At 37.3% G+C, this 25,136-nt stretch overlaps 1 protein-coding gene across 1 annotated transcript in view; it reads right to left on the reverse strand.

The window, feature by feature from the left end:
- CABCOCO1 (ciliary associated calcium binding coiled-coil 1) overlaps positions 1 to 25,136 on the reverse strand; it is a 47,132-nt gene that overhangs the window by 8,624 nt on the left and 13,372 nt on the right. The gene's annotated exons all lie outside the window — the stretch shown is intronic.

Below are 25,136 nucleotides of genomic sequence, written 5' to 3' on the forward strand. Positions count from 1 at the left end.
ATTCACTGAAAATATTTTTTATTTAGATTAAATTATTCCATTTATTTTCTCCAGTCAAAATTAAAAAAGAAAGTCAAATTATGTAATAAAAATAGATCATGTTTTTAGAATCAATTCCAAACCAATCAAATACACTTTTTTTGCATGGGTAAGATTTTTCAGAGGTTCTGTTTTTCTGAATAATATTTTTACTTCACTGCATCTTTTTACAGAGAGCCATTCTTTACTCATCTGTTCCATGTCTAATAATAACCCTTGGATCATTAAGAAATAACTAAATTACAGCAGAAATAGTCTCTTTAATGAGCCATAATAGTCCCAACATTCAGCCAAAAGTTTTTTTAAAGACTGTGAAACTTCAATGTAGAATATGAAGCTTTTTGTTTAGTAATAACAAGTTTATGAGCAGGACCACAGTTTACAGCCAAAATATAGTGACCTAAAAATGCCATTCTGCATTGCTCCTTTCTATACATTGTGTCCTTAACAAGTCCAGGGGAAAATTAGAACGAATGAATTGTGGTGAGAGCCCGAAGCCAACAAACGTATTTAAATGAATCCTTCTGATGCAATACTTTCCTTTAAAAAATACAATTAAGTCTTTGTGTTTCCTTTGAACAAAACCTCATGTTTAATAGCACCAATGGCTCTGTAGTAAAATCTATTTAAAAACAGAGAAGGAGACACAGTAAGTTTTATACACTAACAGAGGCTTTAAAAAAATGTTGCTAGTTTCTGAAGACTGAGTAAATTTATGGTGAATTACTTCCACTGACCTACATTAAAAACTTCACTCTCCTTTTTTTAATTCCTGAAGATTTGTCATTATGTGAGCATTATTCACTATGACAAAGATGTATTACTCAAAGTGTCCTCTTGAATCAATATAACTATTGAAATGTGAGAAACAGTTTGGCAAGATGATAATGCCTTAAATATTAATTGGCAATATTTTCCTGCACACTGCGGTCCAGCGGGTCCACGGGAATTCAAACATAGACATTGTGAGGCAGTTGCACAAATGTAGCTGGCATATCAGTGTCAGCTGCTCTGAAAGAGACTGAAGGGACAATTAGGTGCACTATTCTTACCAGTTCTGAGGTGAGGTGGCAGGAGGCCGCTTGGCCAGGGAAGTCAGCACAGCTTGACATGGGACTGATGGGTCAGCACCACCTCCCCAGCCCAGTGGCACCAGCCCGGCTGAGAACTGCAGCTGGAGCAGACACTGCTCTCAGGGCACAGCCCCATGCCACAACCCTGCTCTGGAATTCTTACAAGTACAAGTCTGCATAAAGTCAGGTTTGTATAAAAAGCCCTGTGTTGTTCTGTACGTAAACTCACACACTTTTCTTGTTGTTGAGGAGTAGCAAATTGCATTTTTACAAATGTAGGCAGAGAAAAGACAGTAAAATAGTACAGAGGGAAATTTCTAAAACAGAATAATAACAGGAAAGAAGATCGGTAAAGCGTTCTAATAGATGAGTTCCACAGATGTGGTAGTAATTATAGAATTAGCTTTGCATAACTTACCAATATACCATTGCATTTTCTCCCAGATGTTATCTGTTACTTAAATTAATTTTGCTTAAGTTACTATTATTGCAGATTTTATCCACATTGTATTTTATTATTTAAAGTTTCTGTGGCATATAACAAGCCCTGGCTGATAGTATTACTTTTAATAATAGATATAAGAGGTTTTAGTATTATAGAAATGGCTGCTGGGAATATCTTAATAGTCATAGCACAGAACGTCTGCTCTCAAAATATTATGTAGATTAAAACTAGCTATTTACTTACACTCTGATTCAAGGCACTGGAAAGGATTGGAGTATTAATGTATGTGGTATGAAGGGGAACAATCTACTCCAGGAATAAATATCAGAGTTTGGGAATTAACAAAGCTAAGGTCAAGGTCAGTTTGGCTTTACTAACATACTTACTGAAAATGAGAATTCAGCGTTTATGTTTACTTATTTCATAAATGAGAAAAAAGACTGAGGGGGTGATGCATTTGTCTCTTTGATAGAAAGCTTTTGTATCACAGAAATATTTTAAAACCACCTTCTCAGCTTGATATTACCTGAAATTCTGTACTCCTTTCTACAGTCTTAACGTAAATTCTCTGCAGCTAAACTTACCAAACACAGGAAAATAATTATTTATAAGGATTGGAAAAAGATCCCACATTCAACACGGACCATTTCTAAAGCCTTGTAACATCTTTCCGAGCCTTTCAATGGATATAGGTTTGATTTATATGAACGGCAGCTGAGTTTCAAAAAGGGAGTTCTTTGTGCATTATTCTCTGTATTCATATCACCTGTGCAGTTTTTACTTGTATGCCATGGGACCTTATCCTACCAGAGGCCTGCACAGATTTCTCTCATATATATGTGAGCTTTGCTATCAAACAAACTCTGTAATACAGGATTTACATTAGTTTGCTATTTATGCTAAGCATGGCGGGCCACACACCTACAAATGTGCTGAATTTCAGCTGCTGCAATAAAAGGCACTTACAAGAGGTGGTTTCTTGGATGCCTGTATTTCATGTGGTTGAATTTGAATGAATACCTAATGGACAGAGATGCACTGACTCAAACCAGCCTGCTTTTTTTAATCCCTCCCCTTTTACCTGCCGGCATATGCAAGCACAACAAATCCACCCCACCTGCCTGCGGAGGCATCGCCCACGAGCGTTCCCACAGGAGGTTCCTGGGAGCTGCTGATAGCTCTGCAAACACATCTGCTATCCTCTTTTGCAGCAATTTAACACATGAGGTCCAAAGGACCAAAGGATTTTACGAAGCACTCAAAAACTTAATCAAGATATCTGATCTCTGTGGTGTGACTGAGGTGGCAGAGCTTCCTCCTGCACACCCTCAATACACGCATTTTTATTAATATTAAAAGTAGAATTAAGATCAACGAGGGCCTAAAACTCTGCCTCTGAAGGATGCTCCCTGGTTGCTAATGATGCACAATAAAATGCTCTGTGCGTGTTCCTGGGCAGTGGTTTTGTAAACCACTGTTCCTAAAAGAGACAGAAGTTCAGTCAAAGGTAAGCTTTATGCTCTTTTTCCTGCATTTCAAAATCCAAGTCAATATGTTCTAAAAGAGTTTTCCATGTTTCTGATCTGTGATGTGAATCGACTTTGCTGACAATACATTAGTAAAGAATCTAGTCTAAAATAGCTATTTGAAGCAATTTGGTGCCTACATTGACAAAACAGGATCTCCTCCTCCCCCCAGGAAGCTGTAAATCAGTCAGTGACATCTGGCCTCAAGGACATCAGAGTCATCTGAAATGTGGTAATTTATATTAATGAACATCAATATTAATTTTTAAATAAAAAGAATTTGCTACTGCCATTATGTTTACATAAGAAATATTATTTATAGCTTGTGTTCCTCCTTTCCTACATTTTGCCCATAAATTACTGTAAGGAAACACAATGTCACAGTTATAAATATTTTTCCTGGGAGTTAAAGCTTTTACATATCCTCTTACTGTTTTCAGTAACTACATGAGGACAACCAGGATTTTCTTGCTACTCCAGGAGCTGCTGCCAATTTTAATGCTTGACTGAGTAGAAAAGGGTGCTTCTACAAAAACAACCAAAGCCTTCCTCTCTAGAGATATCTTAATGCAGAGCGCCCTTAATACCTAGATTCTGTAAGAATCTCTCTCAACATAGCAGGAAAAAAACCCAACAATAAAACCCCCTGATTTTACTAGGCAGCAGTTGTCTTCTACTGCTTTCACCAAGCTTCCAATTATTGCTGCCAATCTGCAGATTATTTAGAAAGACAAAATAAAAGACATAAAAAAAAATCCCCAGTTGGCTTTAATGCTGAGGACACATCACTAAATGATTCACCTTGGAATGGTCATTCTAAATTCACATTGCATTTAGCATTGCCAAATTTAGAGTTATGGGATTACAAGAGAAACTCAGCTTTCATTTAAAAATAAAGTTAGCTCTTACGGTTGCAAAGGAAAGATTGAAAACATAATTCTTGAAAGCTCAAAAACTAGACTGCAAGGAAAAAGAACCAAACAATTATTTTTAAGCAATTCATTATTTTTGGGATATGTTTCATCATTTTAAATACTCAAGGCTAACATAACCCTTCAAAAAATACATAGAGATTTTCAGGAGGGGTGAACAATTTCGGTTTTTTTCTTCTTGAAAGTGCAACTCTTGCATATCTGGACTCATCAAAGTATCAACTCCCCCCTTTCCACTTCAAGAGGCTATGGAACAAGCCATGGAACAAGCAAAGAACTGCCAGCTCCTATACTGGCCGTACAATCACAATCAACAGGGATCTAAAGTCATTTAAAAAATAAACAAAAAGACACCACAAACACCATTCCCACAGGAACCACCTATCTAGAGCTACAAATGTTTTTAAAAAATGAAGGCCCTTTTATTACTTATTTGATCACATCTGAAAACTATACAAGTAAGTTCTGTTGAACCCAATGAACAACAGGCAGTGGCATCCACCTTTATCAGATTGGAGCTTTACACTTGTTGTGCATCTTTTCTACCACATTATTTTATCAGTAAAGAACCAATATGAATGCTGAAAACATTATGATAAAAATGTGAAACAAAACTTGGCCAGGTGCATCTTTGTACCTCTTTCTGGGACCAGGCTTCAAACATTTCATAAATACTGACTGCAATTCCATACTCTCAGAAAACCAATTTGCATGAGAGCGTGTGCCTTTGGCAACAAAATGGCCTATAAGAATTAAATTGCTTGGGGGGCTGATATTCATCACACCTGCTTTAGGGGCTCTGTCAACCCCCTAAACCCCTGCTTGCAGGAAGTGCAAAGACAATTGCCTCTCCTGAGAGACAGTCAACTAAGATAAATTAAGAACCTAAAAACTCCTTAATGTACCTGCCCTGGACTGCAGCAAGCACAGCCTGCTCTCTGGCCTTTTCCCAAGGGGAACCTAGGAAAGCTGGCTTCCTCACTCAGGGCCCCTGATCTACCTGGTGCTGAGAAGTACAAAATAGTCCCTTTTTTATTCAAATGGTCACTGTAGGAACTCAGAGATGATTACCAGCACCACGTGTTCCTGCTGCACCCCTGAGTGTCTAGGAGAAGAGTCAGACAGCTGCTGGCACTATCCAAGACTGTTTTTTCCAGGTGTTACATCTGAGATGCAGCAATATCTCACCAACTCTTACTGTTCCACAGGGCTTTAGGTCAGCCCTAAGACTTCCAAAAAAAGCCTGCTAATGTAGACATGCCTGTTTCCAGCACGTGTGAATCTCCAGTGTTTCTCATGCTCTGCACACACCAGTTCAGAGCAGCCTGTGTACCCCTGGAGCTGAGCCCCACCAAACTTCTCTTAGTTCAGCAAGCACAGACTCCAGGCTTTACCTAAACAGAAAAGAAAAGGCACCAAGATTCCAAAAACCTAGGAATATGTAATCCCCCCACCTTTTAGAACAAAAGGGACTTGAGAAGAGCCCGGAGGCGCCTGTAGAGAAAGTCTGACAGCAGAAAACCAGCATTTATTTTGCTGTTGGTACAGTAAAGGGCAGTCACTGCTTGACGCTGGAAAGAGGTCCCACCTCCTGCCTTTGTCTGCCACTGCTCTTGGATAGCCTTCCCTTCCTACCCACTTCCTCTGAAATCAGCATTTTCTCCACACAAGACTGGTCATGCACAAGCCCCTCACACAACTGCCCTGTGCTCTGCATGCTCTCCCAGCACCAAATGCCAGATGAACAAGCTCTCTCCAAACTCCTCTCCGTCATTAGGTGCATTTAGACATGGATAGGCTTGTCTGTATTGATTCACCCCCAGCTGATGCTACAGAAAATAGCTGCACTAACATTTAAAAGGTTGCTTTAAAAAAACCCCAAACCAACACAACCTAAGGAATATTGATCCAGAGCTAAAAGGGGGAAAAAACTGCTCACATAATTTAAAAAATACAATATAGATTTTTTTAAGAAAAAATGCCACATTAGAAAACTGCAGAATATATGGCCACATAAAATGGGGAGCTTGTGTTCTTTGTTATTAGACCTAAAACATAAGCTCTTTGCCTGAGTGTGTAAGTTTCTGTTAAAACAACAATTTGTCCTGTGGACTGTAAATTCAATTACTGTTTTTATTGGAATCACATTTTGCTTTGGAAACAATCAGGCAGAAAAACAACCAGTAACTTAGACATCTTAAAAACATCTCAGAACAGGCATGGCTCTGAGAACAGATCAGTTATGGTAATTTTTCCTCTGTGAACTGCAAGGTTTTTAAAATCCATTTCCATATTTTTAATTAACACCTAGTTTAAAAAATAAAATCTTACTGTAGGTCATTTTAATCACAAATGGGAAAACAAATTTGTTTTATCAGAAAATGGATTCAATACTATTTTAGGGAGTTATCTTTCATGTTTTTATCATAAAAATTAAGCCATTAGCATACATCTCCCAATGTGGGAATGCAGAAGCAAGCCAGCTCTCTGAAATTTCAGAGTTACAGTTTTCAGTCACCCCTCTATGTGAAACTAGTCTATTTTAACACCAGAATATTTGATCAGCACACACAAACCCTCCACATAAGTCTAAGGTATCGGTGCTTCTTTACAACTACATTTCTATGGAATTTGAATCTGCAGAGCTTTAACCACGGCCTGTTAGTTTAAAAAAAAACCCCCTTCCTTAAGTGACACTTGGATTTTGTGCCCCAATGTAAAGAGGCTCTCTCATTACGTACGTGTTCATAAACCTGTTTATGCTGCATCTCAGTGTGAGTGCCTGTGTTTGTTTTAACTCTCCCTTATAATCCTGTCATTCATGTCAGATAAAACGCAGCTGTGGGTAGGGGCAGGGTTGGTCTGGTGAATGCAGGAGTTAAACAAAGCCTTGCCTCAGCACAGCTTGGCTAGGTGGGTGATTTGAAATCTAGTAAAGCTTCCCCTTGGTAAACTGCCAAAGCCAACCACACCTTGGATGATGTGAGGTTGTTTTTGAGAAGGTAACATCTCCTTGCAGATTATCTCCTCCCACTTCAACTTGGAAGGTTTTTGAGAACAGTCATTTCCATTTCTGTTGGGGCATGAAATGGTTTCTGCTGAAAAATAGCATAAATCTTATTCTGCTTTGACTTGTTAGGAAGCTCATGACAAATCACATAATCCAATGTGGATTTTTAGAATTTGTTTCAACGATGCATGGGAAGAAACAAAGATTTCTACTGAATAATTTCTCTCCAATTAAAAAAACAAAACATAAACAGTCTCTTAACTTCTTATCCCTTATAAACTCTGTTAACTACATCTTATAGAAAATTACCATATGCGCAAGTAACAGAACCAACAAAAATCTAACATTTGCTCAAAGATTTCCACAATGATACAGAATTCTATCACAACTCAGAATAGAGAGCAAACACTTCCAACTTTGGAGTGAAAATCTTGAGCCAGTCATAAAATAAGTGAAGCTAAAGGGTATTGTATTGAGTTGTACACTGCAGCCTTTGCTCTCCTCCCCTTGTACTTTGTCTCTCTGAGAAACTCTGTTCTACAAAAATAGGCAAAGAACACGTGATCATGAAGTTTGCACGCAGTTTGCCTGATGAGATAAAGACAATGTGTCAGCTTTTGATGGGAAAAAATGAAGCAATGATGCCAAAGGGTTTTATTTATTCCTTTCAGCAGCACCTTTTCCTTGGCAGCTTTCCTAAATAGCAATGTCATAAATACCTACAGGGAGCAAGCACCCAATGGCAGCATCTTCTCTTGAGAATGCAGAGCCATACCCAGAAACATGACATCGCCTACTCTGAAGTTGCTGCCTTTTGATCTAACCTTTAGAAGAAAGCACTCAGCAGGAAAATCCAATGTGTCTGGATTGCCAAGGAGAGAAGTGGAGGAGAAGATAGGAAAATCACTAATCACAGGGAAGCTTGGCTGGCAGCACAGAGAAAGGCAGGCTGGATGAAGACACGGGACTTCACTTGGTGCTGTGGAAGAAAAGAGCAAGAGTGATGGGAAGCAGCAACCACATCTCATGGGTGGAGGAGAGGCAGTAAGGCTGAGCATAACCTGGAGATCAGATCAAAGGTCTCACTCTGAAGACTCCTGGAGGTGGGCCCTATTCACTTCCTTACTTACATTAAGCTTTTTCCCTCCAATAGTACTTTGCTCCATTGAGACAAAATGTCACATATCCCAGGTCCTACTAAGATGTCATTTTCCATTTTGGTTTTAAGAACTGACAGAATGTGAAGCAATTCTCACCACTGTCATTGGGTTTGTGCTTTTATGTTGGCCAGAAATATTGACCCCTGCATGGAAACACAGTCCATACACACACACACACACACACACACACATATATATATATATATATATATACAACTGCTAATTGTTTTTTAAGCCTGAAAGGACTGAAAAATAAAATTATAAAGAGGCTTTTAAAGAAGAAGTCAATACCAAGAGCTGAAAACAAAAATGACTTAACTAGAGACCCTGAAGACAAAAGACCTTAGCAAGTATAACAAGACAAATTTTCAGTTAAGTCCTTCTGTACAAAGTATCTTCACATGTATAGGACTGACTGGTTTAAGAGTTCTTTACAGGTGTCCATTGTATCATGCATACACCCTTATAAATCATACTAGATGCACAGCTCCATATGGAAGAAACAGAGTTGACAGGAGTTACCTTTGACAAACTTGGCCCCAGAACCAGAGACAGGTTATTTTTCCATGACAACAAGTAATAGATATATTTCTCTCTCCGTGGTAAATTAGTCTCAAAGCAACACCCTCCATCAGAGAAAGACCTTGAGGTGCTCTTATAACACAAGTGAATGACAAATGGAGGACTTTAACTGGATTTTTAACAGCCCTAAAATTATTAAAATTGAGAACTTTAAATAATTATATTTCAGCCAGTGTTTTACTAGTTCTCTCCCTACCTTCCCTGATTTTAATTTTCTCACTTGTCAGCGTGCCTTGGCAGTGAGAACAAGAAAGACCTCAAACCTTTGCTGATTGCCTTCCATGCAATCTGATTTCTATAAATTAGAAGTTGCTGATGGGAAAGCAGACAGCAGTACCCTTTGATCAAGATACACATCTTGATCTCTTTTATCATTTTTTAAAAAAACAATAATATTACAACAAAAAAAAATCATCATACAAGCTTTTCGATCAAAGTGTGTCACTGTCTGCTTCCCAGTCGACATACTGCCAGTAAATTGGCGCGGTGCCCGGAATGCGCAGGCAGCAGCTGGTGGGTTTGATTACCATCTGTATAGCCACTAGTGTAGAAAATATTATGTCTCCATCTAGTGGGCATCTGCAGTTTACAGGAAATTTCAAAATGGGTTGGAGCAGACTTCCGTGGGGGGCTGGAGGAGCTTCACTCGATTCCCCACCAGCAGAACTGAGCTATCTGAAACAAGGAGGGCTTTGGAGCCCCGCCCCAGTTCCATCCCTGTGCTGGCACTTGTCCTTGAAATAATGTTTTCTGCAGAGGCATTGATAGAACAACTATTTCTGTTCTCACAACAAACCACCTTTTTCCAGTGCTCTGCAGCACCCTGGAAGCCTTGGTGGCCAAAATCTGAAATGTAAAAGAGGTAACAGGAAAAGAAAGGCGAGAGCAAGGATGCCATTAATGACCAAAACTGAAATAAACAGTAAGGAATGAGATGAATATGCCAAGACAAAGCTTTCCCTTATATTAAAATATTACAAACTTCCCCCCCAACTACTTAATGGCAGGACATGCAAAATGTCTGTTAACTCTCTAATATAGTTTCTGATAACATCCTTGACTGAAGAGCAACAGGGGTAACACAAGATATACAAACCTGTTTATCAGGAGAGCACCAAGGAAACAGTCCTTAGAACACAGATTTTAGAATCCATGTGGCCACCCAAAGGAGAAACTGAGACATGAGTCAGCACTATGACAGCTCTCTCACAACAGTCACAGGACTAGAACAAACAGTTAATAAAGATGAACTCTACTCCATTCATTATACCTCGCTCCTTTTCATCGATTTCCATCCTTTCTGACAACTACTCCACCAGCAATGTACTGACTAGGCATATTTTATGCGCTGTGAAAACTGCATCCTAATGAAGAATATCAGTACAGCAAAATGAAATAAAAACCAACAAGATCATACTATTGATTTTCTCCATCCACACATACCAGACCTAAATTCCCTTAACTTGAGAAATCTGTTGAGATAACTCTGCAACATAGCATGATTACATTTCATTTAATGACTCTTCTGAATGCACAATAGGTCCAGAAACAACTCCTCATGTTGTTCTGAGTATCTTTTAATAAAGTTGTTCTAAATGTGTTTTGATTTGACACCTAAACTGGTTATAGTAAAGCATTTTTTATTTTTATCATACATTTTGTTACATTAGAGGTAGGTTTATTACTCTATAAATAATTCATTCAAAAGAGCTTCAGTTTAACAGCACCTAATAGACACAGTCACTTAAGGCAGCACGCTGGCAAATTCCAGCTTTAAATCAGAAGCTGATCTTTCTTCATATAAAAAAATGGAAACTTCTCAGAAGAAAGCATCAGTTTTAAGAAACTCAGGCATGAGCACTTAAAAATGAAGTCAGTATGTGCCAACTACTGACTTTTGTACTCATTTATTATATTGCTTGTTTGTGCAGGAAGGGGATGAGATTTGTTTCAACAGAAACTAGAAGAATTAGAAACGACTGTTGCTCCCTCAACAATTTGCTGTGATAGAAGCTTTATTTTTCAGGTCAGCGCTCTCCATTTTTGATTGCTCAATGGGAGTGCCACAACGGCTAAAAAAAGAAGGCTCTGAAACTTCAGGAAATAGAAACTGCTGACTACCTGGTGAAGGAATAATGATTTATAATATATGAATAGGGGCAATAATTGGATAGCAGGCTGTACTCAAAAAAGCCTTAATTCACAGATCTGACATCAGAAAGTCATAATCCATCGATCTAGCATCAGAATGATGGATTATGACTTTTTGAGAACATGTAGATATGTCAGCTTCATGAGTATTCCGGGAACCGTAGTCCAAATTGTTTCACCGAGATCATTTGAACAATTTCAGCTTTTTCAGATAAAGCTGATGCACTAATATTTTGAAATATAAAACTTCTGTTGTCTTTCTTCTAAATCCAAAAAATCCTCCAATTAAATATCACAGGTTGCCATAACTTGAGATTGAAGGGGTTTTTTTAATTACTTAGAAGTTGTGTAATTTTCTAACAGAGATGACAAGAAGTTTAAAACCTAATTGCTTTTTATGTCAAAAAAGTTTTCTATTTGAGTTTGGAAGCAAAATACACAAGGTGTTTTCTTTCTGGAGAGAACTGACATATCCTATGCATACTTCCCTCCTAGTATACTTAAAAAAAAAAAAGTTATTATGAGGATTTAGATAGAATATTTTATGAAAATAAATAATACTCTTGGAATGCTTGAATATGGAGAGATTGAAATATATCTTTTATGCAGAAGCTTTTGACATTTTAAATTTAAGAAAAGACAGTTGGAACTTCACTTTCCTCATAAAAAAAATGGGCTAAGCTTATTGAATAAAATATTCACGAATGTTCCAGAGATCATTTCATTGAGCACTGCATATTACTCAAAAGTAAACCACAATTTCATTCATAAAATTCCATTGCAAAACCTTCCACTGGCTTTTCCCCATTACAATTAAGTGAAACCACCTCTCTATTAACAACTGCAACATTAGACTAATTCAGGGGCTCAGATGGGTAAGAGCTCTTCCAAAAATGCTTTCTGCTTCAGTCAAGTGTTGAGAATAAAAAGAAAGTCCCACATTAAATGTAAAATATTACTAAGTATTTTCAATGTATACTCATATTAAAACTATAAAAAACCTGTGACTAAAACATTTTCCAAAGGCATAAGAACTTTGTGTTATACAAGTAACAAGGGCTAAAGGGCAAAAGAAACAAACCAAACCAAGCCAGGGTTGCATAAGTCCATATTTTTTTCTGGAAATTCATTTGTCTAGGAGGTTGAGTTTCTCCTTCTCTGGTTTTTCTTACCTTATTTTCCCTTCTTACTCACAAAATGTTCTAAAGGGGGCTTATTAAAAAAGGAGCTACTTAGGTGACTTTTTTTGTTTGATCCCCCCCGCCTTTGGTCTGTTCCTGAATAAAGGTACCACAGAGGAAATGTCACAGGGCTCTTTTATAATGGCAGAAATAATTTCTTTCACTAAGTCCTCTGTATACATTAAGTAAAAACATCCTGGGTCCAGTGTCAACCCAGATTTCAAAGCAAACAATAACAACCAGACCAAAGGAAGGGGAAAAGCTGCAGGAAAAAGAATGCACTTTTTAGAGCAGACAGAAGCCATTCACTTCATTTTGACAACTAAATATTAAATGGCTAATAAAAAAAATCACTGCTATGGTACACAAACTCCTTCCTCTAAACTCACATAACGTTCATAAAGGTCTCACATAAAGGAATCACATCACTGAAAAGCAACTACTTCTTTAAAAGAGCCTTCAGCAACAATCACACTGCACAACTGATCAAAAGAGAGAGCACCTCGTGCCATTAACTTTTCTGGGAACTACCATTGGCAGGCTGTAATTACTCACTTGAAGGCAGTCATGAGGACACCCTGCCCAACTGTTCTCTGCCTGTGATTTATATGCCTGAGGTAATGACCAGTGGCCAGAATATCAGTGTGGCAGCTCCCTTCAAAGAGCCTGTTGTGCAGCACCAAACCAGGTTCACTATTACTTCATCACCAAACCATCTTCTACCTGCATTTTCCTTGGATCCTTCTCCACCTAAGTATTTACCCAGCTCAACTCAATTAAGCTCATGCCATCAAATGAGAACAAGCAGGGTGGCTACAACCTTTCCAGACTGAAGAAAGACTAAAGCCCTTGGGACTGCATGCAGGGGAAGACAGGAGTACACTGGGCATCTCCTGATTCCTCCCCCTTTTTGGAGGTGTGCATTAGTCCTACCCCTTTTCTTGTAATTGAACTGGTTGTTTTCCTTCTTTGTCTCCACTGACACCACTAACTCATTTAACGTATGCTATGAAGCACCAGTCAGATGTTAAGTTTCTGCCTTTAATGATGTGTGCTTGAACCAATGACCTTGAAGTGCAAGGCACAATAGATCTTTACCATTCACTCAACAGCCAGGCCTTTATTCATCAAGTTTATAAGCAAAACCTGTGTGCAAAAGGAACACTTACTCACAATTACAATTATGGTCGTTCTGCTGGAGCTGTACATTGCACTGAAATAATATGAGTTATAAAGTGCATGGGTTAGTGAAATTTAAATCAAGCAAATGTTTAATACTGAGCCATTTCATCTTTTTCCAAAGTTCAGCAAATTTAATACAAAGCATTGAAATTGCACTTCAAGCCCTAAGGCTTGCAATGTTGGAGCCTGCCTGATTAACATAATTAAAAGAATAGCATAAATCAAAATTTAGTAAATAATTAAATATATGCAGACCTATTGTTTACTTCCAACTGATAGCATGATTCTAGTTAAAAATTTGAACTGTTTCATAGCTGACAAGTTGCTAGAGCACATTCCCTTTTTCTTGCTGTGCATATGATTAAAAAAGCAGAGGTTAAACACAGAAATAAAAAAAAAATTGGGGAATTCTGTTTTTGGTCACAGCGGTGTTTAGTTCTTTCCTCTCTTTTTTACAATAAGCAGGTGTTGCTGAAAAGGTGAAAAGACTCATGGTAGAGGACACTGTGCTTGAGAAGAGTAGGAAAATACTTCCTTGGAAACCATTGTCCTCCCCTTCCACAGTCACTACATAGCTTGTATTGCATTTTCCTACCTTAGCCAAGATCCAGCTTGCAGGAGAAGCCAAGCTTTATCCATTAGATTACTGGACATACACAGCTTGTGAGACCTGATCCAGAGGATTGCTCAACAATTTTATGTGGCATAAAAATCCTACCTTACACAGTGCTTGTGTGCCACTCACACCTGCATGGCCACAGAGGGCTCCCAGAGGTCACAGAGACATGGAGAGGGATCTCCATGAAATCTTATTTTCTTGACCCTGGAACCACAGAAAAAGTGCCTACTTTTTCTGCAAATGTTGCCTGCTTATCTTCATTCTCTCCTGCAACAATTCTGCCTTCTCCTTCAGCCACCGCACTGATCAGCAGCCCCTCCCAACATTTGAGGTGGAAAGCCAACGACAGAATTAAAACAAGTTGGCAAATGTACCTATATATACATATTTCATGTTAGCACAGTTATGCTTCAGAAATTATGGCAACAGCAATAGAATTCTGCTGCTGTGATCATTGATAATCAAAGCAAGCGAAAAAAAAGCCAGCGCTGAAATATTTTCAAAGGTATGAAAGTCTTTACTGTTGTGTAATTTAAATTTACTTGCCATCACTTGAAATTTCCTTTCGTCTGCGTGATTAGAATTTAAATGCTCCCAAAGTACATTAACAAATATAATTCCCGTTATATTGCAGATATACTGCAGCAACTTCCTCTTAATGCTGGAAACTAACTAGGCTCCTTAATTTGCTACAGAAAACACAAAGCACAATTAGTTAAAATGTTTTCAAATGATGTCTTGTTTGGGAATGACCCACAAGATGAACCAATACAGCACTTTCTACTCTACTTACACATACACCCACACATCACAAAGTTGTAGCAGTATTTTCTACAGCTGTAAATATGGTATGTTTGCATTGTAGAGAGAGTGTTTTTAATGTAATAGTTTTCAGTTTGAGGCCAAATTTTGCACACTACACACCATGGTAATATACTGTTTATTTTCTATACAATCCTAGCAGTTCCCTTGAAATTACTTGGGGAACAGTGGATTGAGGAAACATGAATTGAATGGTAAATCTTAGCAGCTCACTCAAAATTTATACCTGACAACAGTAAAAGAAGGACAGACTTTACAAGCCTTCTCATGCACTATTGCATGAAACATTTTTCTAAAAGTCACCATCCTAAATTCCTTAATTTTCAAATTCAAGATGTTTTTGATGAATAAAAATTACTGTTCCCTGAAGACAGAATTCTGGAGCACATTAGTGTCACGTCGAAGATTTTATGCAGCCTGAGTAAATTGGATCTTAACTGGGAAGTAGTTGACAGACTCAACTTGAAAGCCAGGTAAACATCAAGCCACAACACCCTGCTGAAATACAACTATTTATTGTAGCATTGGTCAAGTTTAGTGTACTCTTCATGAGCAGCTTTAATTTTTCCCAACCATACTGATCTTATCAGATTTGACAGGCAGAATCCTCTAAGTAGCACAAATCTATAAAAATGACCTTTTATGTAACTGAATTCCACAGAGCAGGGTTTAGTTTAAGTCATGCTACCTTTTCTTTACACTTTGTCCATTCTTCTCCAATTGATTTGGTGGAAGGAGAAAATGAAAACTTAAAAAAAATCAAATTCTGTATGTCTGCATGGGTTAGAGTTATTGGTACCTATCTGATTAAGAAATTTTTTTTTGCTACTAAAATTGCTAGTATTTTAACAGATAAATGTTAAGGAAGAAAGCAGATTTGTCTTCTTAATTGTATTGGTTCACTACAAAATGAAACAAAACCAACTCACGTTATGGTCTGCAAAGCCATAAATGTATTAAAATGGCAATCAAGCTCTGAAAAACTTTAGGGGTTAATTCCCAATTCCCAGAGCAACTCAGTCCCCAGTGTAGCACACAATGCCTTGTTGATAATTTAATGTATAACCTTTAAACCTTCCCATTACCCAAATAAGCTTCCTTACCACAGACTTCTACATTTTATTCTAATGCATACGGTTTGCTGCTTATTAGTTGTTGTAATGTTTCCACTACTATGAAAGAAAGAAAGAAAAAACCCCAGCAATCCAGAAGACAAAGTTTCATTTAATCTTACACTTGTCAAATATTAAGATTCTCCTAGTCTGTCAGATTTCTAAGCTTGTCTAATGTCTTTCATTTGTATCCAAAATAAATAAAGTCTATCCATGCTGTATGATTTTCCAGTTGCTCTGATTCTGATTATGCACAATAATTTGTAATTTAAATTCACAAAGATGTGCCAACGCAGCAATGTATTTATGTCGTCAGTTTTAAAGGCTTGGCCTTTTTTGACTCTGATACCAAAGCCCTGTTCTTTCTGCCCACTATAAAGTTCCAGTAATGCTTGGACTGACCAATTACTGCTGGTAATTTGATTATGTACCCTCTTTCTTTTATTATTTACCCATTTAACTGAGGATTGATCAGAACAAAGAGACAATTAAATATACTGTAATAAAACCAGTATGAAAAACAAGAGAAGGAACTGAAGACAAACCAGCAGTAGTTCAGAAACACAGAGATAAGACTGAAATCCTGTCTTTAACTACTCCTATTGTGTTTGGCCATGTTAGGGTTGCAAAGAAAAGGATATTAATTTTACATACAGTAATTCAGAGAACTCTATTTGCAAGCAAGGAGGAAGGACAAAAGATAAAATCTGTCATGGCAAAATAAGTAGCATTTGGCTCCTTACTTCCACTTTGACAATTTCTTGATTTCTCAAACAAAACATGATTATTAAACAGAAATTAATGGTTCAGTGCAGAGTTCTATGCATGCAGTATCAAGAGACTCAAGGGGTCATTCTCAAAATCAACAGTAACATAATTACATTTTTAGAAATTACACTGCAGGGCACCACAGTGGACCAGGATTATTAAAAAAAAAGGTAGGATTATTAAAAAAAAAAAAAAAAAAAGAGTTAAAAAAAAAAAAAAGCCACACAAAAACCAACCAACCATCCTCTCCCGCCCCCCCTCCCCACCCCAAAGTCAGCTACCTGGGCTCTAGCCCTCACTTTCTTTTAATCTAGACCTGCCAGGACAACAGTAATGCTAAAAACTGAAAATAGTTTATTGTGAGAGTAAAAATTTCCAATACTTCATTGAAAATCTGACCATTACAGGTAATTTAACATTTCTCCAAATGTAAGTCTTCAACTACATCCTAATTCCCTAGGAATACAAAAGCTGGCACAGTAGCTTTCTTAGAACAAAAGAAAATCATTAAGATCCTAAATGTATAACAGATAGAGACAAAAATGAAAAATGGGCACCATGAATACAAAATGAATGTTAAGAATAATGCTGAGAGAATGTAAAGCAGATATTCAAAGTAGAATAATCTCTAAGGAACATCCGTAGCACTCTTTCATTTTATTATATAAGAGTACTATATGCACTGGTTGCAATGTATTGCAATCTTTTCACAACACACAATGTCCAGTAAATCTAGAAATAGACCTGAATTCCAGCCTGTTAATGCCTGAAACTTGTCCACAGACTTGATCAATGCAAAATTCAAGACAAGTTAAGCACAGGATGTTCTCACAATTCTGAGACCATATTTGGATGGCCTTCCTATAAATGAAGCATGCAACATTCATCTATATCACTTACAATCTATGCAATTTCCTTAGATTGTGTTCACAAGCCAAATTTGATATGCACAGTCAAAATAAATGACAGTGCAAGTGCACAGGAGATATTATTCCTTACCTAGTGTTTTTTAAATAGAACAGAAACAACACATCAAGCACAGGAATTCTAATGCTAAAAAAATAGCCATATGTATCAGCATGTAATTAATGCAGAACGACCTGTTCTGTGGGAGTAGTAACAATATTTTCTGCAATATGTATTTAAAATATTGTGGGATTCTTGTAGAACCAACCAAAAAGTCAAAAGGACCACTTGTCATAAAAGTGGAAAGCAGAATGTTGAGGTATTTCAGCCAAAAACATCTGTATTTGTTTAGGTATTATCCTGGACAAAACACCATCTGCAATGTAACCCTCCACAACCTACATGGGCTCTAACATAGGCTTTGCAGTCAGAGGACAAAACATGAGGATGAACCCAGCCAAAAAAGAAAAGAAAAAAAAAAAAGCAGAACACTCACCATATAAGCATCTTAAGGTCAGCCAAACAGTCTGCCCACTCTAACAAGTAGGAAAAAGCAAACATTAGGTATAAACAATTAAGTATTTATTCTCTTTGCTTTAAGTTGGCCAAGAGGAGATTCAGGATGAGTTCACTACCAAATTTTCAACAGCACACGTGGAAAGCCAAACCAAAAAATATTTTAGATAATGATCTTAACTGTGAAGAACACCAAAAGATTCCAGCTGCTGTGTTTTCAAGCCTGCCCTGAGGAGATACTCTACCTATTTGATGCTTTCTGAGTGCTCTGTGCTGAGTGAAACACATAATGAAGTCTCAGCTTCCACAGAAACACAGTGGATTTGTGGGAGACTCAGGCAGCACAAGGTTAGCTAAGGCTGATGGAAGAGGCAGATGGGAGCCTATTTCCCAAATCAGAAGAGGAGAGAATGAGGCTCAGTGGGCTGGAGCTGGTAGGAGGTGGCCATCAGCCCACACTGAAGAAGGGATTGGAAGGACAGAATTTCCACCTTGCTCTGTCGCTAGCAGCCTGCAAATGACTCCAGTCTCAGGATCAAATGGTGAAGGAAACTGCGCAGACAGGAGAGAAAGGGGCCAGAACCCTGCACTGCCAAATCTGGGCTACCTCAGCCTGATCTCTTTGCTCACCAGGTGCAGGGGAAGGAGGGCATGGAGAGCACACTACACCCAACATACTGGGTATGTATATGGTTCTCCTTCCAGTACCATTTGGCAGCTTACTCCCATATTTCTGGTGCCTTACAATATTGTAGCAGTGTATTCAGACTCTCGTGAAAGAATCAAACATTGTGCTTTGGATAAACTCCATCCCTTTGCCAAATGTTTTCCTCATTAAAGCCCTAATAAAAACATTTTGAATGATTACACTGAACCTAACTGGTGCTGAAGTCTTCCAAAAGTCTAGCAAGCTTCAAAGAACAAATAATACAAATGCTGAAGAAAACAGTTGTTTTGTTAATATTCTATTTACACAGCTGGATCCTTAGGAATTTTATCCATCTGTATATTTAGTAAGCAAGGCAAATTAATGCTTAGAATTGCCATTTCCTCAGTGAAAAACAAACCATTAAAATGAAAAGGCTCCCCCACAATCTGTCTCTCTCTGTCCCATTCCAGATAGACATGCACACCTCCCCCGTAGCCATGAACCACGAAGTAACTGGAGAGGATTCTTCACAGACAGATGTAATTTATAACAAAGGCAGGAAAAGGCAACCCTAACACAGAGTTTGCTGCCCTTCCTATAAAGTTCACCTCCTTACCAAGAAAAAGCAGAGAATAATTTGTTTGGTTTCTGTACTCAACTCCTTTTTCTTTTATTGTGAAAAGTTTCCATTGTCCTTTTATGTTTTGATTATTGAGTAAGTTTAGAGACTTGCCAAATAGCCCTAGATTGTTAACAGACCACCACTATTTAACTTTGAATGCTTTAACAAAATAAAGGCACAGTTCACATTAATATTCGATGCCCTCATTTTATTTATTATCTTTTCTTTGAAATTTAAACAATTTTCTTAGCTAAGGTTTATTAAATGTAAACCTAAGTAGCAATATAAGTTACCTCAAATACCAACCAGACATCCTATAAAACTTAGCTTTCTAATGAGTAACACTACATTTTGCTGAGCTTAGCATATTTACAGGAAATCAAAATAATGTTTTATGAATTAATATTCAAATACATCAGATTCAATGTTCAGTAAAAATACTTTATGTTTTATCTTATGAGAAGTCATAAAATTCAAGGTGGAATTAGAAGACACAAACTTTCTGGTGCATTTTAAAAAGGAACTTTAAAGGATTGTAAAACTTGTCTGTTATTTAGACTTGGATTACATTTGTCCTCATAACATCAACTAAATGGATGAAAATTTATTAAGATGTATATTGATTATAAATCATCATGGTAAAGAAATGTCATGCTATTTATTTATACGAATAAGGTCAACATGTTATTCATAACATAAGGTCACAAGATGTATGAATTTGATACTTAAATATTCACCCATGGGGATACATTCCCATGAAATATTATATCACTTGCCCATTCCACCGATACTTTTATGAATACAATTTAATTTTCAAGATGATGAAAAGCTGCTGATAAAAGGTAATGGGTACAAAACAGTTGTTAATTGTACTTTAAGGTCATGGATCTCTGTCTGCCAATTACCAAAAATTATGCAGGAAATCTTGGAAATAGGGCAACTGCTCTGGAAAACCAGTCTCCAGTAAATCAAACTGTACAGGCACCAAAATGGTACCTTCTGGCAAACAACTTTAAAAAAAGGGCAGCTAAATTTGAACCACCAAAATATAAACAAAATGTGGCACATTCTTGAATAACTCCGTGATCCCTGCTATGTTACATGGAAGAGTTTAACACTGAAAATAGCACTGTACTGCAGCAGACATAATGCACTGGGCTCAAAATAAAATGTGTCTCTACTTTTTTTCAGCAGATTCCTTTCAAGTTACATTCTTTGAACTTCCTCAAGTTGAGTTATTGTGCGAATAACTTTCTGCCAATGTGCCAGCAGCGACCTACCCGGCTCTCACCAGCATATGTACAAAGTCCTTCCAATGGTTTGCCACACTGGCTGATAAAGAATCCTGTTTTCTAGATTCCTGTCTCCCAAGAAACACGCCCTGTGGCAAGCGGAGGACCCCTAGATTGTGTGGGTCTGGCTCCAGCAGAGCCAACTACACTATATGGCACCATGATAGAGCCGGGGCTCTGAAATGATCTTCAACAGCACTGCTTTTCTGTCAGGGAGTTTAAACACAGACATGTAAAAATAGCAATTCTCTTAAGTGTTTATTTTTTTGTTTTAAACCGGAATTAAATCCAACTGCAAAATTCTCAGATTCTCCTATGAAACAAAATTACCGATCTTTGCTCAGGTCCAAGTATGTTTTTTTTCATGCTGGTCAAGTTAAACAAGTAGAATTTGCAAAGGCATCAACAGAGAGAGCTATTCTGGAATACTAGAAAAGTAAAACAAACTTCATATCCTAATAGTCTGTCTTCAGCTACTTTGTTTAACCACTTAAAAATTTCTCCAAGTCAATACATTTCTGCCAATCTCAATGTCTTCTATTAAAATTTACATCTTGATTGATAACCATTTTTAAATGTGCTGTAGTCTTCTGATAGAGCACTTCATCATTTGGTTCATAGAACATTCTGATGAATAGCAGAAACAGGCTGTCATTAATGTACTGACTATCCTTCTAGTCAAAGCCTACAATTCCTAGTTGACCTGCATTCCAGCAAATAAACAAGTCACTACTGCTCTTATCACAACTATAGATGCCTACATACATTGAAACACATACACACACACACGATTCCATACATATGGAAATCAAGTAACTTTCTAAATAAATAATTAAAAATCTCAGAGAGCACATCTGTGTATATATTAATTCCTGCATAGTTCCAGAACTGTTTTCCTGCCAAGAATTAAAGTTTTTTTCCCTCTATCTCTCTCGAACATCATATAGTCAAAAAATGTGATGCTTCGTCAGTTGTACAACTGAACTAAAAAGTGATCATGAGCCTCAATTTTTTTTTCTCTAGTGTCTTTAGCTTTTCATCCTCCAGGGTGCTGAGCAATGTGACCCCAGTCACTTCTCAGTTTAATTCTTTGTATGTGAATAGGTCCATTGAAATTAAAGTTCCCAATTTGTTAAGAAGAGGCACTTGTTGAAATGCTGGCTGGGTCAGAACCATGGTGCTCAGCACACTGAAGGCACAGCCCATGTCAGCTATTTGGCACTTGTCCTGCCTGAATTCTTTTCTTTCGTGACTTCACGCATGTTACTGAGTAAAGAAGCAGGCTTGTTTTGTATTTGATGTTTCCTAAGAAAATAATTTAAAAAACGTTTTGTTAATCATTCTCTAAAGCCTTGTAAAAGTACTCAGCACTGGCTTATGAATTCCACCAGCTCTCTGGAGCTCTCACCAGCTCTTAGGGCAGAGCAGTTCAGCTACCAAAACTGTATGCTAAAAGTTCATTAGAAGACCATCAGCATGTGAGCTACGGAAATGTAACTGCTAGTCAGGAATGTTAAAAGTTCATTAAAAGACCATCAGCATGTGACCTACATGGAAATGTAACAGTTAAGCATCAGCGTAGCTCCCCTACTGACAAATGAGTACACCAACAGAATCTTTGGAAAACAAAGGCAGTTTCTACTAGACAACAGATGCTTAAATATTTGAAGTAGCACTGCATACAATTCCAACAGATTCCACTTTTCATTCAGACTAATCACAAGTCCTTCAAGATCTCCAGTTACAGCCATAGCAAGCCTCAAGATAAAAGGGCTGGATATCTGTGAATTTTGTCAAAAACCCACTGGCTCTCCAGCTGCTTACTTCAGTAATCTGGACTTGGGTATGGCACAATTCTGTAATGGACATCAAAAATTTTCCCTCAGACATCAAAAGACTGAGTACCAGTTTTAAACATCCACAATCAGAAAATAATGAACCTACTCCTGAAGCTGTAGTTTTGATCTTCATAGCAGCAAAGACTTGAGGAACATGTTTTGAAGGAAAAACTAAAAAAGAGCATGGAAATTAAAGAGAAATGGAATGTAACACAACATCAATTTATCAAAGATACAGGATGCCAGACTAATTTCATAGTAAATTAAATAAATAATTTTCTAGACAAAAGCAATGTGAGAGACATGATCAATTTATGAGTAGGCAGGAATACCACACAGATGGGACTGAACGCCCTTTAAGTCTATTCACTCTTGTATTCAATGACAAATTGGGAGGTGACATTGTGGGGACTTTTTTTTTTTTTTTAAAGCCTATAGTGCACTGGGAGTACCTCAGCTAGAAAATACAGTAACAAAGCAGAACTAGAATAGCAGATGTACAATGAGATAGACATGATACAGGTATAAAATGCTTCTAGGACCTATCATGTAGGCTATTCCCAGCAGAGGAAAAGAAAGCACTACTGATATTTTACAAGGCCTTGCTTTTATCTCAGCAACAATATTATGTCAGTTTGGTCACTTACGTTCCAACAAGACTGATTTAAAGTGGAACAATTATAGAAGAAGGATGACAAGAAGCTGGTATGGATGTTAGCACACGCGTATGAAAGTCTACCTTTAAAGCAAAGATTAGAGAAGTCTGGCTTTTCTAGTCTAGCTGAATGAAGGTTGACAATAAGATTGCTGTCTCTTTATGCACTAGAAAAATAAACACTGGGGATGGAAGGAGAGCTAAAGGTCAATACCAGCAGAAATTGTCACAAGGACAAATGCACATAAGCCTGTCATGAACACACCCAGACCAGAAACTGACGTTTTATAACAATAACAGAAACCAGGCATCAGGGCACTTTGTAACTGAAGGTGCAAAGACAAAAAAAAAGTTAACTTTTTAAACTGGAGTTTGACAGGTTTCTGAAGAGGATTATGAATGTTTCCCTAAGAGAAAGCAGCATGAGAGTTGACAATTGAAGACATCCCTTCCAGTCCTATGTTTTTCTTGATGTCTTTGCCATGGTGATATTTAGAAAACAAAGCTACAAAACATCAACTCACTGGTTTTTAGGCACTAAAAATATCAGAAACCTCCAGGCTTTGAAAAGCACTCCATTAGCTGGGGAATGAGTTTCTGTAGTGTGAACTGGTATGGAAATGTTCTGGTTTCACACATCTCTAAAATGCATTTCTCAAGAAGTCAGGGAGCAAATTCATTTAAACAATGATTAATTGACCAATCTAAATATGCAACACCTAATGAGGATTACGTATCAAAGTCAAGTCCCAGATTTTAGGGCTTTTGCCATCAGAAGAAAAAAAGCCTTATTAGCTTTCAAAAAGCATATTCTTCCTATCCATCTCCTTAAATTCAAACAAAGAAGGGATTTTGTTTAAACTTAAAAAAATCCCAAGCCATAACTGGACAAGGACCAGACACAGCCCAAATGCTTAATGCTTCAGAAAGTAGGGAGTACATAGAATGAAAGCATTAATGGAAACTAGTTTGGAACTCTAAGTACAGAGGATGATATCTAGTGACTGCTATAATACTGAATCTGCACTGCCATTAAATTTAATCTTTGATATTTTTATTGCAACCTGACCCACTATGACATCTCTAAAGAAAATTACATCGTACACTACTATTTCAAGAAGTCAAACTTAGCTAGTCATCTGGGCCATAAAATAGCAGATTACTCCATCAGGCTGGCTAAAGCAACTAGGAATAAAACTAGATTTACCAACCACATTATTTTTATTAGGAAATGTTTCAAAGCAGACATAATCCCAAAAGACCTTAGCCGCATACCATCCAAAAATACACAACAGAGAGCAGCAAAAACCATGAATTGCAGTATAAGGTACAATTTGTAAATGAGAGAAAAAAATTTGCAAGACATTGTGTAATATATCAACCTATCAAAGCAAAATAAATTAACTAAATGTAGAAATAGAAAATAATAAAAACTTCTACACAATTCATGTATTAACAATTTAAACCTTTGTTCTAAGATCTGATGTGTTTTGCTTTCCTTGAAATCACAAGCTAATATAAGTGTACTAAATCACAGCTAGAGAGCAAAATGTCCAGAACAGGCAGAAGGGAAAAAACCAGCATCTTTAACAGCAATATTCCTGGAGAACTCTGGTGTAGTAGCACTGCTTGCATTTTATTTTGGATCACAGCCACAGAACAGCTTCTTCTGTAATCATTCTAAATGGGGGGAACTGCTCATAATAGTAACAGGGAAAAAAAGCAATGAATTTACTTGGCAATCTTAACACTTCTCAGCAATTCCTTGTACCGTTATGTTTTCTAACAGGTATTCATGCATACATAATATATAGGTCTTTGTAGATCTGGAATGAAGGAGAAGTAAGGGATTTGATAGCTAGAAAGGCAAGTTTTAAATTTTAAATACTGTCAAAGTAGGTTAGAAGTGTGATGTGTGTTTTATCATCTAACCAAGCATTCATGTCTTTCTGTTTTAACCTTTTTTTTCCTAGGCAATATGATCACCTTAGGCAGTTTGAGGTTTAAAGGCTTTAGGCCATGCAAAATTATATATATATATATATATATATATATA

Source organism: Haemorhous mexicanus, chromosome 7 (genome assembly GCF_027477595.1).
Source record: "Haemorhous mexicanus isolate bHaeMex1 chromosome 7, bHaeMex1.pri, whole genome shotgun sequence".
NCBI classification, from domain to species: domain Eukaryota; kingdom Metazoa; phylum Chordata; class Aves; order Passeriformes; family Fringillidae; genus Haemorhous; species Haemorhous mexicanus.